Genomic DNA, 17,511 nt, shown 5'->3' with positions numbered 1-17,511 from the left:
CATGTGAATGAATTGTGTAGATATTGTCTTCAAGAATAGGGTCTTAGAATCAGCTTCTGGAGATCAAGCATAAAGTGTAGCAAAGTGGGCTATTACCTCTGTACCTAGGCCTACCCACAGTACATAAATGGCAGGGTCAGCTCTTCCATATTCAGGCCATAGGTGCTGATTTACCCACCCCTTACCAGCAAGGCTAGATCTACTGGGGTTCCCCAGTGAGGCATGGGATCTTCTCTCCTGATTGAAACCAGTGGTGAAAGATAGAGCCATCTCTCCAGGGTGCAGCTTCTAGTAAGAGGCAAGGCCAGTTCTGAACAGGACATGGAAGTGCAGATGGTCACTAGTTACTGTGCTGACCATGGAAATCCCAATATTCTCAAGTGGTAATATGAGACATGGATATTGACACTGAGCCCTGCCTCTGTGCAGCCACAGACTCAGACATGGGTGTCCATGGCAGCTCATGCTGGAACCTAACCATGGCCCCAGGTGGCAATGCTGGCCACTCACAACAAGCTAGTCCTCCTTACCCTCCAGTCTCTAGTACTGTCTTTCTTCATAATGCTCAAGATGCTCCACTTCTTTTTCATTTTGATCTGACCACCACAGACATACATATTGTGGTGGCTCCAGATTCAGACTGGCCACAAGGCTGGTAGGGCCCTGAGTGACATCCTCTAAACACACTGCATGGCACACTATTGGCAAACATGTCTATGTCCAACCTGTGGTATGCACTGGAGGAGCATTATGAAGAATGAACTAGAGACTGAAGGGTAAGGAAGACTAGCCTGTTATGAGTGGTCAGCACTGGCACTTGTGGCCATGGGAAGGTTCCAGCATGAGCTGCCAAAGACAGCCATGTCCGAATCTGTGACTGCACAGTAGTGAAGCTCAGGGTCAATGTCCATAGCTCACTCTTTGGGTGGCAGGGCAGTGTGTATGTCTCTGTCTGTCTTCCTCCATTTATGCTTACTTCCTCAATTTGATTTTTATGAGCCCTAAGCACAAAAGAGCTTAGACCACCAAGTCAGGCATCAGGCTAGAATGAACAAAGGATCGCCATCTTCTCTGCCCCTGATACAAGAATTCCAACAACAACAAGGAGTCTCTTTGCCCATTGCTTTTTTTTTTTAAGGAACCACCATAATGATTGCCTAATGGCTATAAAATGTTTATGCTCCCACCAGTACTGAATCACTTTTTTAATCAAATCGTCACGAACATAAGTTTTCACACATTTTGTTAATCTTAGCCATTCTGACAGCTGTAAGATAAAATTTCAAAATAATTTTGATTTGCATTTCTTTGATGGCTTAGGATATTGGATATTTCTTTAAGTATTCCTCGATCATTTGTGCTTTCTCTATTTAGAGAAATATGTACCCCAATTTTTGTTTTTATTTTTTTCCAATGGAAACAAGTCCTTATTAAATAACTTTTAATATCAGAATAATGAAACTCTTATAATTCTCTTTACAGCAAATACATAATATCAGTGCTTTGGCCATCTTAAGTTAAAGGTCCTTTGGTATAAAATATGCACTTTTAAACTTTACTCAAGTTGAAATTATAATCTCTATGACTTCCTTACCTATACATAACAATAGTGTAGTAAAATTAACAAATATTAAACTATATTGATAATTTATCATTTTTGATTTATGGTTTTTAGAAACAGCACACACATACCTAATATATGTCAATTCCTTGGGTTCTTAGTTGCAGTGTAGGATGCAACAAAATATGAAACACATGCTTGGTGACATTCATCCACATCTATAAAATAAGATAGCAGCTAGATGATTAAGATGCAATACTGACAATCAAGTATCCAACAATCAATTAGTATTACCTTATAATATGACACCAAGGCAACTTTTTTATACTGAAGAATCAAAATCAAAACCATTATTTGTAAACTTTGTATGAAATGTAACTCAAGTGGGAAGTAAACATATAATTTTGTCTATTTACTATTGACTACACAGAAGATTTCAATTTTTGTTATACTGAGAAAGGAAAGCTTTTTTTGTATTGGGAAAATAATGCTTCAAAAAATAGTTAGTAGACAAACCCACAGTATAATGCTTTGTCCTTTCAATACCAGCAAATTTTTGGATGCACTGAGTATGACATTAAAACATCCACAGGTGAAATATACAAGTGTGTCTTAAAGCAATCTTTCCTTGTAATTGGAAATAGGTATGAAATGAAGTAAACTGATTAGAGGTTGTCATGGCTGTTTACATGACTTGTGCCAAGGGCATTATTATCTCCATCCCCATGCCCTACTAAAAAATAAAAATATAATGAGCAAAGCAAATATGAATTGAACAAATAATGTTTCACATTTTGACTTACAGTCTAAATATTAATAGCTTGATCACACTAAGGAATGGAATGCTCACATTCTTGGTTTTCAAGCAATATAGGTTCTTCCCAAAGCCCATCCTGAAATGGGAAAGCCCAACCAGCCATTTACACATTCATTGAGAGAGGCAATGGGTGGGTAGGAATTCACAATCAAAGACAACTGTATTCCTGGTCCACTGAACATACCAGCCTTGAGCATTCTGGGAGAGATGAAAGTCAGTATAGCAGTTTTTGTCCCAAATTATAACCAGTTATCTAATCACAATGCTTTAAAAGGTTACTTGCAATCATGCAGAATTGGGCAGAAATTGTTGTTAAAAAGAAAAGAAAAGAAAAGAAAAGAAAAGAAATAATGACAAAAAAAAAAAAAAAAAAAAAAGCTGTTTTCGTCCAAACTGGTAGTGTGAAGAAAAGAAGGCAGCATTGGAAGTGTCAGTCATCTGTGATGCCAGGCAACCTCCATAAACTCTTAATATGGCAAGGCTTTGGGACCCACTGACTACAGTCTCAGACAGATACATTTTGCTCATAGGTTACACAGCCAAGTGCAACTTCAGCTTTAACAATTCCTATGCAAGCTATGTCTCTAAGTCTATAAGATAGTATTAATAATTGAAACCAAACTAATAGACAAAATATCACTTTGTTTTAGTGTCACCATAGCAGCCTTTAGCCTTTTATAAGTGTACTAACAACTTTAGCCTAATCAATAAAGAGTGAAAACAGTCAAAAAATTCATTAGGAAGTTTACTGGGATTACCATTATACCCATGCCTTTACAATTCTATATACATAGACAGATAGCTAGCTAGCTAGTTAGATGTGTGTGTGTGTGTGTGTGTGTGTGTGTATGTGTGTGTGTGTGTGTGTGTGTGAGAGAGAGAGAGAGAGAGAGAGAGAGAGAGAGAGAGAGAGAGAGAGAGAGAGAGTGAGAATTTGGATTGACTGAGTAACAGCTGCCTCAGAACTGGACATGATGGCTTTCTCTCTTTACAGATCTTGTTGGCACTTTCCATGAAGAAGAGGTTGTGGCCACATGGAACTAGGGCAACAATAATTTCTTTCTCAAAGCAAATCACGCAGTTATGATTTCTTCTTGATTCTAGACATGAGCTAAAGGTGGAACCATCATTGGAAGAGGAGTAACTATGGGTACCATTAGAAAAAGCAAGGAAATAAAGAAAGAAATCAAAGACATTTTAGAATTTAATGAAAATGAAGGCACAACATACCCAAATTTATGGGACACAATGAAAGCAGGGCTAAGAGTAAAACTCATAGCTTTGAGTGCCACCAAAAAGAAATTGGAGAGAACATACATTAGAAGCTTAACAGCACAACTGAAAGCCCTGGAACAAAAAGAAGCTAATTCACCAAAGAGGAGAAGAAGACAGGAAATCATCAAACTCAGGGCTGAAATCAGCCAAGTAGAAGCACAAAGAACTATACAAAGAATCAACAAAACCAGGAGCTGATTCTTTGAGAAAATCAACAAGATAGATAAACCCTTAGCCAGACTAACCAAAGGGCACAGAGACAGTATCCAAATTAACAAAATTAGAAATTAAAAGGGAGATATAACAACAGAAACTGAGGAAATTCAAAAAATTATCAGATCCTACTACAAAAGCCTGTACTCAACACAACTGGAGAATCTGGAGGAAATGGACAATTTCTTAGACAGGTACCAAATACCAAAATTATATCAGGATCAAATAGATCATCTAAACAGTCCCATAAAACATAAAGAAATAAAAGGGGTCATAGAAAGCCTTCCAACCAAAAACAGCACAGGACTAGATGGTTTCAGTGCAGAATTCTGTCAGACCTTCAAAGAAGACTTAACACCAATACTCTTCAAACCATTTCACAAAATAGAAACTGAAGGAACACTACCCAACTTGTTCTTTGAAGCCACAATTATGATGAAACCAAAACCACACAAGAATCCAACAAATAAAGAGAATTTCAGACCAATATCCCTAATGAATATTGATGCAAAAATACTCAATAAAATTCTTGCACACCAAATCCAAGAACCCATCAAAACGATCATCTACCATCATCAAGTAGGCTTCATCCCAGGGATGGTTCAATATACAGAAATCCATCAATGCTATCCACTACATAAAAAAAAAAAAATCAAAGAAAAAAACAACATGATCATTTCATTAGATGCTGAAAAAGCATATGTCAAAAATTCAGCATCCTCTCATGTTAAAAGTCTTGGAAAGAACAGGAATTCAAGGCCCATATCTAAACATAGTAAAAGCAATATACAGCAAACCAGTAGCCAACATCAAACTAAATGGAGAGAAACTTGAAAGGATCAAATAAAATCAGGGACTAGATAAGGCTGCCCCCTCTCTCCATATCTTTTCAATATTGTTCTTGAAGTCCTAGCTAGAGCAATTAGACAACCTAAGGAGGTCAAAGAAATACAAATTAGAAAGGAAGAAGTCAAACTATCACTATTTGCAGATGATATGCAAATGGTGACCCAAAAAACTCTACCAGAGAACTCCTACAGCTCATAAACAACTTCATCAAAGTGGCTGGTTACAAAATCAACTCAAGCAAATCAGTAGCCTTTATATATTTAAAGGATAAGCAGACTGAGAAAGAAATTAGGGAAAGGACACCCTTCACAATAGCCACAAACTGCATAAAGTATCTTGTGGTGACTCTAACCAAACAAGTGAAAGACCTATACAACAAGAACTTCAGATCTCTGAAGAAGAAAATCAAAAAAGACGTCAGAAAATGGAAAAATCTTCCATGCTCATGGATAAGCAGGATTAATATAGTTAAAATGGGCATCTTGCTAAAAGCAATGTACAGATTCAATGCAATCCCCATCAAAATCCCAACTCAGTTCTTCATAGAGTTAGAAAGAGCAATTCACAAATTCATCTGGAATAACAAAAAACCCTGGATAGCTAAACCTATTCTCAACAGTAAGAGAGCTTCTGGGCAAATCAGTATCTCAGACCTCAAACATTACTACAGAGCAATATTGATAAAAACTTCATGATATTGGTACAATGTCAGGCAAGTGGATCAATGGAATATGATTGAAGACCGAGAAATGAACCCACACACCTATGGTCACTTGATCTTCACAAAGGAGTTGAAAACACCCAGTGGAAAATCACAAATGGTGATTGTTCAACTGGATATCAGTATGCAGAAGAATGCAAATTGATCCATTCTTTTCTGCTTGTACTAAGCTCAACTCCAAGTGGATCAAGGACCTACACATAAAACCTGACACACTGAAACTAATAGAAAAGAAACTGGGGAGGACACCTGAGGACCTGGACACAGGGGAAAAGTTCCTGAACAGAACACCAATAGCTTATGCTCTAAGGTCAAGAACTGACAAATGGGATCTCATAAAATTACAAAGTTTCTGTAAGGCAAAGGACACTGTCAAAAGGACAAAATGTCAACCAACAGATTGGGAAAAGGTCTTTACCAACCCTACATCTGACAGAGAGCTAATATCTAATACAAAGAACTCAAGAAGGTAGACTCCAGAGGACCAAATAACCCTATTAAATAGTGGGGCACAGAGCTAAACAAAGAATTTTTACATGAAGAATTTCGGATGGCTGAGAAGCACCTTAAGAAATGCTCAACGTCGTTAGTCATTAGGGAAATGCAAATTAAAACAACCCTGAGATTTCACCTCACACCAGTCAGAATGGCTAAGATTAAAAACTCAGGAGACAGCAGGTGCAGTCGAGGATGTGGAGAAAGAGGAACACTCCTCCACTGCTACTGGGATTGCAAGATGGTACAACCACCTTGTAAATCTTTCTGGTGGTTCCTCAGAAATCTGGGCATGACACTTCCTGAGGACCGTGCTATACCACTCCTGGGCTTATACCCAGAGGATTCCCCCGCATGCAATAATGACACATGCTCCACTATGTTCATACCAGCCCTATTTGTAATAGCCAGAAGCTAGAAAGGACCCAGATGTCTCTCAATGGAGGAATGGATACAAAAAATGTGGTATATATACACAATGGAGTACTATTCAGCCATTAGAAACAATGAATTCATGAAATTCTTAAACAAATGGATAAATCTGGAGAATATCATACTTAGTGAGGCAACCCAGTCTCAAAAGATTAATCATGGTATGCACTCACTGATAAGTGGATATTAGCCTAGAGAAGTGGAATACCCAAGACATAATCCACACATTAAATGATGTCCAAGAGGAACAAAGGAATGGCCCCTGGTTCTGGAAAGACTCAATGCAACAGGGGCCAATGCAATAGGGGAATACCAGAACAGGGCAGTGGAAGGAGTAGATGGAGGAACAGGGGAAGGGAAGAGGGCTTATGGGACTTGGGGGGAGTGGGGAGCTAGAAAAGGGGAAATCATTTGAAATGTAAATAAAAATATATTGAATAAATAAAAAAGAAAAATAAAAAGCAGACATGTATATTGGAAGGCCAATATGGTTGCCTGTACTAGGTGGGTTGCTCCTCACCCTTTGAACAGCTGGGTATTTTATGCTCTCAGGAAGTGTAGAAGACAGATGAGGTGTTGATGGCTGACTTTCTATGCTGAATCATCATGTTACCAGAATGATCACTCCCAAAGCCAGAGAAAGGGTTAACTGATTCAAATGGAGTACAGGCAGTTTGAGCAGGTGTTGGTAAAGAGTCAAAGGCAGGAGTGTCTACTGAAAGATCTTCTGAGCCTGATGATAGTGTATCTCCAAATCAAGCTTCCTGTGCTAAATGGGCTTTTTGGAATAAAATCAGCTAACCCATTGCTTCCAAAATAGGAATCAGTGGAACCACTCACTGGAGAACTAGAACTATTGTTTTGATAGTTGGACATCATTCTTGTTCGGCTTAGAGGAATTGGATTGGGAGAGAGCCATGCAGAACCAAGAGTTCCACCTTCAAAGCTCACATTGGTATGGTTATAATGGAAACCATTTTCTTCATTGAGTTCTGCATAGTTCCCTGTACAAGTGGCGATGTGCATCTCTATTTCTTCTCGTGATCAATCAGCATTTTCGGGCATCCCTGTGACTTCAAAGATTGGCTCCTTATCTCTGCTCAGAGTAATTATGTATATGTGGATCTGTTGCAGAATTCTCTTAATTGTTGCTCCTTTTGTCCGACCACTTGGCCTAGCACATGATAGTGGACCCTGACTTAGACTTAGACTGTGGTTTGACTAGGCAGATTAGGACTACATGATAACCCTTTCAATAGAGGGGCATTTTTGTTTCAAGGTGCACGAATCATAGTGAAGGGCTCTGCAGCCAAGAGGATTTTTCTTTTGTCCATGGCAACACCTTCTTTCTATCCAGTGAAAGCTAAATTGGGTTCTTCACCATGAACAGGTGTATTGATATATGTGCTTGCTTTGGCTGTCAGTGCTTTAATTTTACAAACCTGGCATCCAACAATCTCAGATACATGCTCGGAGATGGGCACAGAGATGCACTCAGTGGTGTTGATGCTTGCTCTTCCTTTCCCACCGGGGCTGCTTGCTCTCAGTTCTGTTATTTTTGGAACAGTTTTAGCTATCCTGGCATCTGTGTGTGTGTGTGTGTGTGTGTGTGTGTGTGTGTGTGTGTGTGAGTGAGTGAGTTTGTGTGCATATGAATGCATGCTTGTGTGTTTCTTTCATATTTTATTAATCCATTTTGTTTTTTATTAATCAGTTTATATGTTTACATTTCAAATGATATCTCCATTCCTAGTTACCCCTCCTCAACCCCCATCTCATCTCCCTCCTTTTTCCCCTCTATGAGAATGCTCTTTCGCCCACTCACCCACCCCTGCCTCATTGCTCTAGCACCCCCCCCCCCCAAATCTGTGGAGTCAAACCTCCACAGGACCAAGGGCCTCGCGCTCACCCTCTGCTACATATATATCTGAAGCCATGAATTCCTCCATGTATACTGGTTGGGTACAAATATCTGCATCTGACTCTTTCAGCTGCTTGTTGAGTCTTCCTGAGTGTGGTCATGCTAGGTCCCTTTGTTTGAGTGATCCATAGCCTCAGTTATAGTGTCAGGCCTTGGGATCTCCCCTTGAACTGGATCCCACTTTGAGCCTGTCAGTGGATCTTCTTTTCCTCAGGCTCCTCTCCATTTCCATACCTGTAGTTCTTTCAGACAGGAATAATTATGGGTCAGAGTTCTGACTGTGGGATGGAAACCCCCTCCCTCACTTGATGCCCTGTCTTTCTGCTGGAGGTGGGATCTACAAGTTCCCTCTCCCAATGTAGGGCATATCATCTAAGGTCCCTTTCTTTGAGTCCCAAGAGTTTCTCACCTCATGGGTCTCTGGTACATTCTGGATTCTTACCTCCTGATGTTGCATGTTTCTATTCTTTCTGATGACCCTCAGGAATTTCAGTCCTTTCCCCCACCCTATACCCAATCATGTTCCCCTTTCTGCCCCACCCCCACAAAATTCCTTTTCCCTCCCAGGTCCCTCCTCCCTATTTGTGGTTGCTTTCTTCTCCTCCCAAGTGGGACTGAGGCATTCTCATGTGGGCCCTTCAGCTTGTTGACCTTTTTGAGCTCTATGGACTGTATCTTGGGTGTCGCGCGCCTATCGTCAACAGGATTCTTCTGCAGGATTCTTCTGCGGACACTCTTTATTGTACAGCTTTTCGGTACCGCTCCTGACGCTGAGAGTTCTGAACCGTCCCGGACAGGCCACCAACTGTCAGCGCCTAACCTTGTCCCGCAAGGAAAGACGCAACACGACCAGGTTCTTCTCTGCAGCACTTTTAGGACCTTCCTTTTCTTCTACACGGGGGCCGAGCCTGTCTTTTGCAGCCCATATATAGCCCAGCAGCCCTCACTTAGGGGCGTGTCACATTGTGATAGGAGAACTAAGGTGCACCTCATTAGCATGCCAATGCTGAGTCAAAGCAAAGCCATACTGCACATGTGTTAAACTTGTTTACCGGGCAGGAGGATCAATGGAATGGGATTGAAGATCCAGAAATGAACGCATACACCTATGGCCACTTGATCCTCGACAAAGAGGCTGAAAACATCCAATGGAAAAAAGATAGCCTTTTCAACAAATGGTGCTGGTTCAACTGGAGGTCAGCATACAGAAGAATGCGAATTGATCCATCCTTGTCTCCTTGTACTAAGCTCAACTCCAAATGGATCAAGGACCTCCGCATAAAGCCAGACACTCTGAAGCTAATAGAAAAGAAACTGGGGAAGACCCTTGAGGACATCGGTACGGGGAGAAAGTTTCTGAACAGAACACCAATAGCGTATGCTCTAAGAGCAAGAATTGACAAATGGGACCTCATAAAGTTTCTGTAAGGCAAAGGACACCATCAAGAGGACAAATCAGCCACCAACAAATTGGGAAAAGATCTTCACCAATCCTACATCAGATAGCGGGCTAATATCCAATATATATAAAGAACTCAAGAAGTTAGACTCCAGAAAACCAAACAACCCTATTAAAAAATGGGGTACAGAGTTAAAAAAAGAATTCTCACCTGAAGAACTTCAGATGGCAGAGAAGCATCTTAAAAAATGCTCAACTTCATTAGTCATTAGGGAAATGCAAACCAAAACAACCCTGAGATTTCACCTTACACCAGTCAGAATGGCTAAGATTAAAAATTCAGGAGACAGGAGGTGTTGGAGAGGGTGTGGAGAAAGAGGAACACTCCTCCACTGCTGGTGGGGTTGCAAATTGGTACAACCACTCTGGAAATCAGTCTGGCGGTTCCTCTGAAAACTGGGCACCTTTCTTCCAGAAGATCCTGCTATACCACTCCTGGGCATATACCCAGAGGATTCCCCACCATGTAATAAGGATACATGTTCTACTATGTTCATAGCAGCCCTATTTATAATTGCCAGATGCTGGAAAAAACCCAGGTATCCCTCAACAGAAGAGTGGATGCAAAAAATGTGGTATATCTACACAATGGAGTACTATTCAGCCATTAGAAACAATGAATTCATGAAATTCTTAGGCAAATGGATGGAGCTAGAGAACATCATACTAAGTGAGGTAACTCAGACTCAAAAGGTGAATCATGGTATGCACTCAGTAATAAGTGGATATTAACCTAGAAAACTGGAATACCCAAAACATAATCCACACATCAAATGAGGTACAAGAAGAAAGGAAGAATGGCCCCTTGTTCTGGAAAGACCCAGTGGAGCAGTATTCAGCAAAACCAGAACGGGGAAGTTGGAAGTGGTGGGTGGGAGGACAGGGGGAGAGAAGGGGGCTTGCAGGACTTTCGGGGAGTGGGGGGGCTAGAAAAGGGGAAATCATTTGAAATGTAAATAAAAAATATATCGAATAAAAAAAAAGTTGTTTACCAACTGCACGTGTGTCAAAGTTGTTTGCACGTGTGTCAAAGTTGTTTACCAGGACTAACTGTTTCCTGCCTGTGCAGTCTTGCAACGGCGTTGGATAGAGTGGCTTCCCACACTTGGGTATTAGGTACTTTTTTTTTTAACTAATAGCTGCTTATTAGTGAGTACATACCATGCATGTCCTTTTGGGTCTGAGTTGCCTCACTCAGGATGTTATTGTCTAGTTCCATCTATTTGCCTGCAAAACTCAGGATGCCCTCATTTCTTAATAGCTGAAAAGTATTCCATTGTGTAAATGAACTGCATTTTCTGTATCCCTTCTTCTTTTTTGGGGCATCTATGTTATTTCCAGCTTCTGGCTATCACAAATGCTGCTATAAACATAGTGGAACATATTCCCCTATGGCATAGAGGAGCATCTTTTGGGTATATTCCCTAGAGTGATATTGTATCTTCCAAAAATGGTGCTGGTCTAACTGGCTGTCTAGATGTAAATAAATGAAAATAGACCCATATTTGTCACCTTGCCCCATGCTTAAGTCCAAGTGGATCTAATAACCATGTATCAGTGAGTTCATACCACATGTATTTTTCTGTGACTGGGTAACCTCACTTAGGATATTTTCTACGTTCATCAATCATGGTCCCCTGAGTGCAGTGCTTAGCCTCGCATCCTGAGCGTGGAAATCATCTTATTAGGCCTTTAAGGCTGCCAGCCAGGCCTGGGGGGACTGTCCATCTTCAATAGCTGTGAGTGCCTACACCATCATTGTGGCCTGTCTCTGTTGGACAAACCTCATCCTACAGATACACCACAGGCAAGCAAATGCTATTAAAATCATGAGAACAGCAAGGACTCCAAGTCCTGCCCACTCCTTCAGATGATTTACCGCTGAGCTGATCCATGATGACAGTCCTTCAGCCAAAGACACATCCACTCGAGTGGAATTCACGGTCACAATGGCAATACGGAAGTTGGTCCATCAGGGCGTCAAATTCACCAGTCCAATTTCCTAAAAGATACTTGGACATTTGTTTAGACAAATTCGCAGCTCTTGTAAAATTCTCATACTGAATGCAGGTAATACATAAACTAGAATACTTCCACTGACATCCCAATTGGGCTAGCTGTCACAAGGTCTCAATTTGTTTTTGTACTAAATCAATTCTTTGGTTTATAACCATTAAGCCTCCTTTCAGTTGACCATTAAGGCTCGATTGCACATCAATTGCATGAGCAACGCTAGATGACAGATTACTCAGGGCATGAGCCCTTTGGATTAACTCCTAGACCTGGAGAATGGTGAAAAACTACACAATGTTGGCACTCCAGCACAATCTGGTGTGCATCTGCACGGGAAAGATGGAATTTTTGTTGTAATGTCTTAGCTGGAACATGAAATTGCTGATGGAATTTTTGTGCAGCTTCCAGGGATGAGGCATAAGGCCACATAGATAAACCCCTAAATGGGGAGCTGGATATAAGAAAAGGGAGTTAGGACATTGTTTTACAATAGTGAAAACAAAGATTCTGATGGTGTGTTAAAATTAAACATGCCAAGGGTTTCTAATAAAGGACAAATTATGTAACATATAAGCAAATTGTAAAAGGATTAAAAGTATAATTTATAAGTTGAAAAACATTTAATATCATTGTCAGCTCTGCTAACTGAGCTGAACCCAGGTGTTTTTATAGCCACCTGTTGATTATAAATAAGATATCTAGCTCTTCCTTCAGAAGATCCTTCTATGAAAATCAAGAGTATTTTTATGCAGAGGCTATAAGGATCACATTAGGAAATACAACCTCAGGCATATCTAAGAAACATTATTAATCTATGTTGAGGATAACAGCAATGCCAATAAGTGAATTCTTCTATCACATCTAGGCATCCTTGGCATCTAAATTTTAAAATTTTCTTAAAAATATATATGTTTTGTTTTGTGAAAATGTCTTATATTACCTCATCTTTGTGGATAACAAAGAATCAAATTGCTAAAGATATCTCAAATGAATAGCCTTTATTCATTAAATAGCCAATTTTATTGTTTGTTCCAATCTAAGTTGGAACACCAAGTATATATCATAACATATGCAATAACTATGTAACTATAGAAAATAAGCATAGCATTCTCAGTTGCCATTTGCTAGAGTGGTTGCAACTAGAATGCCCCAAAATGAATCATAGTTATATGCACATATTTTGATTTTCTAAATTAGAAATATGAGTATAAATTATCTGTAAAAGTTAATTAAGTCCTCTAGAATCAACATCATTATGTGGTAGAAGTAGAAATTGAGAACATCAAGAACAAATCTTTATAATTTGATGTACATAAAAATATAAAATTATTTTTTAAGCCATTACATTTTTGTTGATATAAATAATAAATGTGCTTGTATATCTGAATGTTTCTATATACCCTCTTTGGGATCCTAACTATATGTGCTTTGTCCCAAAGGGTCCTGTCCAGGCACCTTTTTAAAGATTAAATTATAAATAAGTATATTGTAGCTGTCTTCAGACACACCAGAAAAGAGAGTTAGATCTCATAATGGCCATTGGTCATTGGGACAAAAATAGTTTTCATAAATGTTAATAATATCACTTATAATGTTTATATACATATGTTTTCATTTTGTATTGACAAGAACCCTGTATGCAAAGTGGCTTTAACATCTGTTATTATCCTGTTTTGAAATGGAAAAACTGAGATTTATTTCTCATAAAAATCTAGAAAGTGGGAGCACAACAGCTGAAGCTAACTCACATCCTGATGGATGCTTTGTAAGAGGGACCGATTCAGCTAAAGATTTAATAAATTTAAAATCTAGGGCTTCATAAACCCTCTGGCCCTGCGGATCCTGGAGCACTGGATAAGCCAAAGAGAGCTCCGTGCGCCCCCGCCCCCAGACTTCCGGGCAAAAGGAACGCCCAGAAAGTACGGGAGGGGGGGCGCACTAAAGAAGAGCCCTCCTGATAAGAAGGCCGGGCTGGCCGAGCGGAGTGGCTGTCTGGCACCTTAGAGGGCATCTGTTCTTTGTTCTTGTGTTTCTTTTTCCTTTTAATGGCCGCCCTCTCTAACTGACTCACGAGAGCGTGAAGCTCTCTATTTTAGATAATAGTAGCTCTTGGAAAGCCAAAAAAATTGGATGCGACTGAGAAGTCCCCATCCTAATAAGTTTATTTTATCACTGCTGTTGTGTATTAGTAGCAGAACCTAAAACTACTCCCTCAAAAAACCAGGCAGGCTAGCAGAAAGCACACTGCTATGAGAGCAGGGTTTATGAACTTTCTTTTATTTCCCACAGTTCTTTAACTGCCCGAGTTTACTTTCAGTTCATTACTATGAAAATCCCCTTTCCTTTTGTTTTGCCGGGAACTTCTTCCCTGCTCTAGCAGAGCTAACTCACCGCACTCTTAGCAGTTTTTACTGTCCCACCTTATCTTGGGACTTCGCGAGAGGCTTTCAAGCTGAGTAACAGTATAAGCCACGGCGATTCCGTAAGTTCGCACTGATTCGGCTAATTCCTTGATCATTTTAAAATCTAAAGGCTGATGGAAACGTACCCCATTTTCCCATTCTAATACAGGAAGGGCCAAATTAAGGTCCCTACATATGACTTTCCAGGTGTCTGGACAAAATGATCTTTTTATAGGCGTCTCCTCTTTGTATGGAGGAGGAGCAGAGGGTTTCAATTCCCTGCCATCCCTTTTTAACGGCTTAACCGATTGAGAGAGAGGGCGACGATGTTTGTCTTACTTAAATGCGTCCTCCTACAGTTCCTCCTCATCTTCCTCACGCCTTTCTTCTTGTTCTGAGTCTGTCTCTAACTGAAACTCTTCTAGGGTAGGATATAGCCTCTCAGTGTCACTTAATTTCTTTCCTTTCTTCATAGTGTGGCCAGTATCACTTTCCTTTTCAGACTGGCTTTCTCTATGCTCTTATAGAGCTTTATTTCCTCGCTTCTTTGATTCCTCACAGTTTTTGTCCTCCAAACAAGCTCTTACTAGCCTCTAAATGGGCCTTATGCCTGGTTTAAGATCTTTCTTTTCCCATGCCCTATCTAAGTCCTTGCCTAGTTTATCCCAAGAAGCTGTAGACAGGCTCCCAGAGACCGCAAACCACGGAGCGGCTGACTCACAGGAGTCTATAAAGCATTGTATATTTTTGAGCTAAGTTTTATCCCTCTTGTGTTCAGCAAGTCCTTCAGGGCTATGCGCTCAGGATGACTGGCAGAATTTCCCATCTTGTGGCCGCATTTATTTACACGCAGATTACCACAGGCACTTCAGGTTGCGTTTTAACTAAACAACCACACAATCAACTGGGGTTTTATGGCACCCACAGGCGAGAAATACGATCAAAGCAGCAATTGTAAAGATAGGAATCAGCAGCGCAAGCAGCAAGCAATGATCCATTAATACTCAATTGTCACCTTGCTGGTGAGCTTTATTGCTGGTGAAGCCTTATTGTTGCCCCACAGGCTAACTTTATTGTTCCCCCCCCCCCCTTTTTTGGAATTTTTAATTGTTCCCGCTCCCCTGAGGAACTTGCCATGTACCGCTCCTGACCTTTGAGAGTTCTGAACCGAAAGAGGTCCCCATAAGGGCCAACAGATATTGCGCCCAGCCTCGACCTGCAAGGAAAGACACAACAGGACCAGGTTCTTCTCTGCAACGCTTTATTCAGGACTTTGCTTTCTTCTCTTACTGGAGGCCCCGAGCCCTTTCCCTGCCACCCTTATATAGCCTTTCAGCCTTGTCTGCAGAAGATAGATAGTGCGCTGCTTCCTAATAGGTGAACTAAGTGAATTATTCATTAGCATATAAGTGTGATAACATATACAGCATACTGCGCATGTACTAAAGTTGTTTACCACCAGGGAGCTGCATCCGGTCAGCGCCATCTTGTAATGACGAATGATCAAAGGTGGCTTATTACATCTCTTCATGAATCTCAGAAGAGGCTTTAAACTTTGGACTTTTAACATTGTTGTAACTGCTAAAGGCTATGGAGGATATGGAAGTTGAACTAAAGGTCTCTTTTATTATGGTATGGGTAAGTATGGCCCCATAGACTCATGTTTTTCACCAAATCAATGGGGACAAAGGATTGGAATGTAATGGTTTGAACATACTTGGCATAGGGAGTGGCACTATTAGGAGATATGACCTTGTTGGAGGAAGTGTGTCATTGTGGATGTGGGCTTTGAGACCTTTAACCTAGCTCCCTGAAAGTCAGTCTTCTCCTATTTGCTTTTGGAACAAGATGTAGAGTTCTCAGCTCCTCCAGCCCCACCAAATTTCTGCCTAGCTTCCTAGTATGATGATAATAAACTAAACCTTGAAACTGTAAGCCAGCCCTAAAGGACTATTTGTCTTTATAAGAATTTCCTTCTTCATGGTATCTCATCACAAGTAACCCAAATTAAAACTCTATCTATCTATCTATCTATCTATCTATCTATCTATCCTCTGTCTTCTATCATGTATCTATTATCATATATCAGCAACACATCTCTCTCTCTCTCTCTCTCTCTCTCTCTCTCTCTCTCTCTCACATCAGTTACTGGTTATTAGCAGGCAGGGGGCTCAAACACATAACATATTCTCACTAGGCAAGTGAAGAAGAAATTTCTGTTGTCTTTAGAGTCTTAGTTGTGTCACCTGATATTTTTCTGAAAATTGTCTTATAACTTCTCATAAAAAGTCAATGTTACTGATAACACTGACATATGGGAGGATGTTTTCTTGAGAGCAGACATAGGGTGATTTTCTGGACGATTCCTAGAAAAAGGGCACATGATGTTTTGCTGGAGTGGACACTTGAAAGAGCACAAGAAGTTTAGAAAAGATATAAATATGATCCAACAGACAATTATGACTCTGTGAGATTGGTTTGTTTGGCCAGGCTTTGATGATCATTGGTGTAATGAGAAATTCACCAAAGATTTTTTGACAGAGTTCAGGACTGTTGCTGCTCTCCCAGATTCAGGGTGATTGGGAAAGCCTTTCAGTTTCATCAGGATTAAACTACCATTGCTGACTCATTAATGGTGTTAGCGAGTGTGTTGAGCTACAGCTGCTGTTTCATGTGAACTGAACTGCAGATACCATGAAAACTCAGATTGTATTCATGCCAAAGAAATATTTCTAAACAGGTCCACATCCTCTTTGCCCTATTAACCTTACCTTTCTACAACCTCTGGTGAGTGGTGGGCTAGAAGGGAGGTTAAATATTTTAGGTACTCTCATTAAAGTAGGTGTTGAAAAATGTCTATAGGCAAGCACAATACTTCTCAACTTTCACATAAAAAACTATTCTGAAACATTTGCAATACTTAATGGCTCTCTCACCCTATTTATTTATTTATTTATTTATTTATTCATTCATTCCTTCATTCATTCATTTTATATCCCAATTTCAGACCCCACTCTCCTCTCGGTGCCTCTCTTCCAAGGCCCCTTCCACTATTCCTACTTCTCCTTCACCTCTGAGAGTTGAGAGGCAGGTTCAGGAAGAGCAAAGAAATAAGGGATCACAGGGCAATAGAACAATTTGTAATAAATGAAAAATTATTTGAAAGGAAACGAAAGACTGAAACGCTCAATCCTAAGTGGGAAAATTTCATCAAATCCACCCACTCAGAGCTCAGGGAACTACGATCAAAGGATGCAGAAAGATCATAACAACTAAAGGTGATGAATTACTCCAAAGAAACAGTATGAGCAGTACTGATGCAGACATGAATTTATCTGTGATAGCATTCACAG

At 40.2% G+C, this 17,511-nt stretch overlaps 1 pseudogene; it reads right to left on the bottom strand.

Moving 5' to 3' along the window:
• Window positions 1-3,073: 3,073 nt before the first annotated feature.
• On the bottom strand, window positions 3,074-14,274 carry LOC127689755 (RNA-binding E3 ubiquitin-protein ligase MEX3C-like; annotated as a pseudogene).
• Window positions 14,275-17,511: the final 3,237 nt, after the last annotated feature.

The sequence above is a fragment of the Apodemus sylvaticus genome, chromosome 7, assembly GCF_947179515.1.
Source record: "Apodemus sylvaticus chromosome 7, mApoSyl1.1, whole genome shotgun sequence".
NCBI lineage: Eukaryota > Metazoa > Chordata > Mammalia > Rodentia > Muridae > Apodemus > Apodemus sylvaticus.
This window is presented reverse-complemented; position numbering and strand designations above follow the sequence as displayed.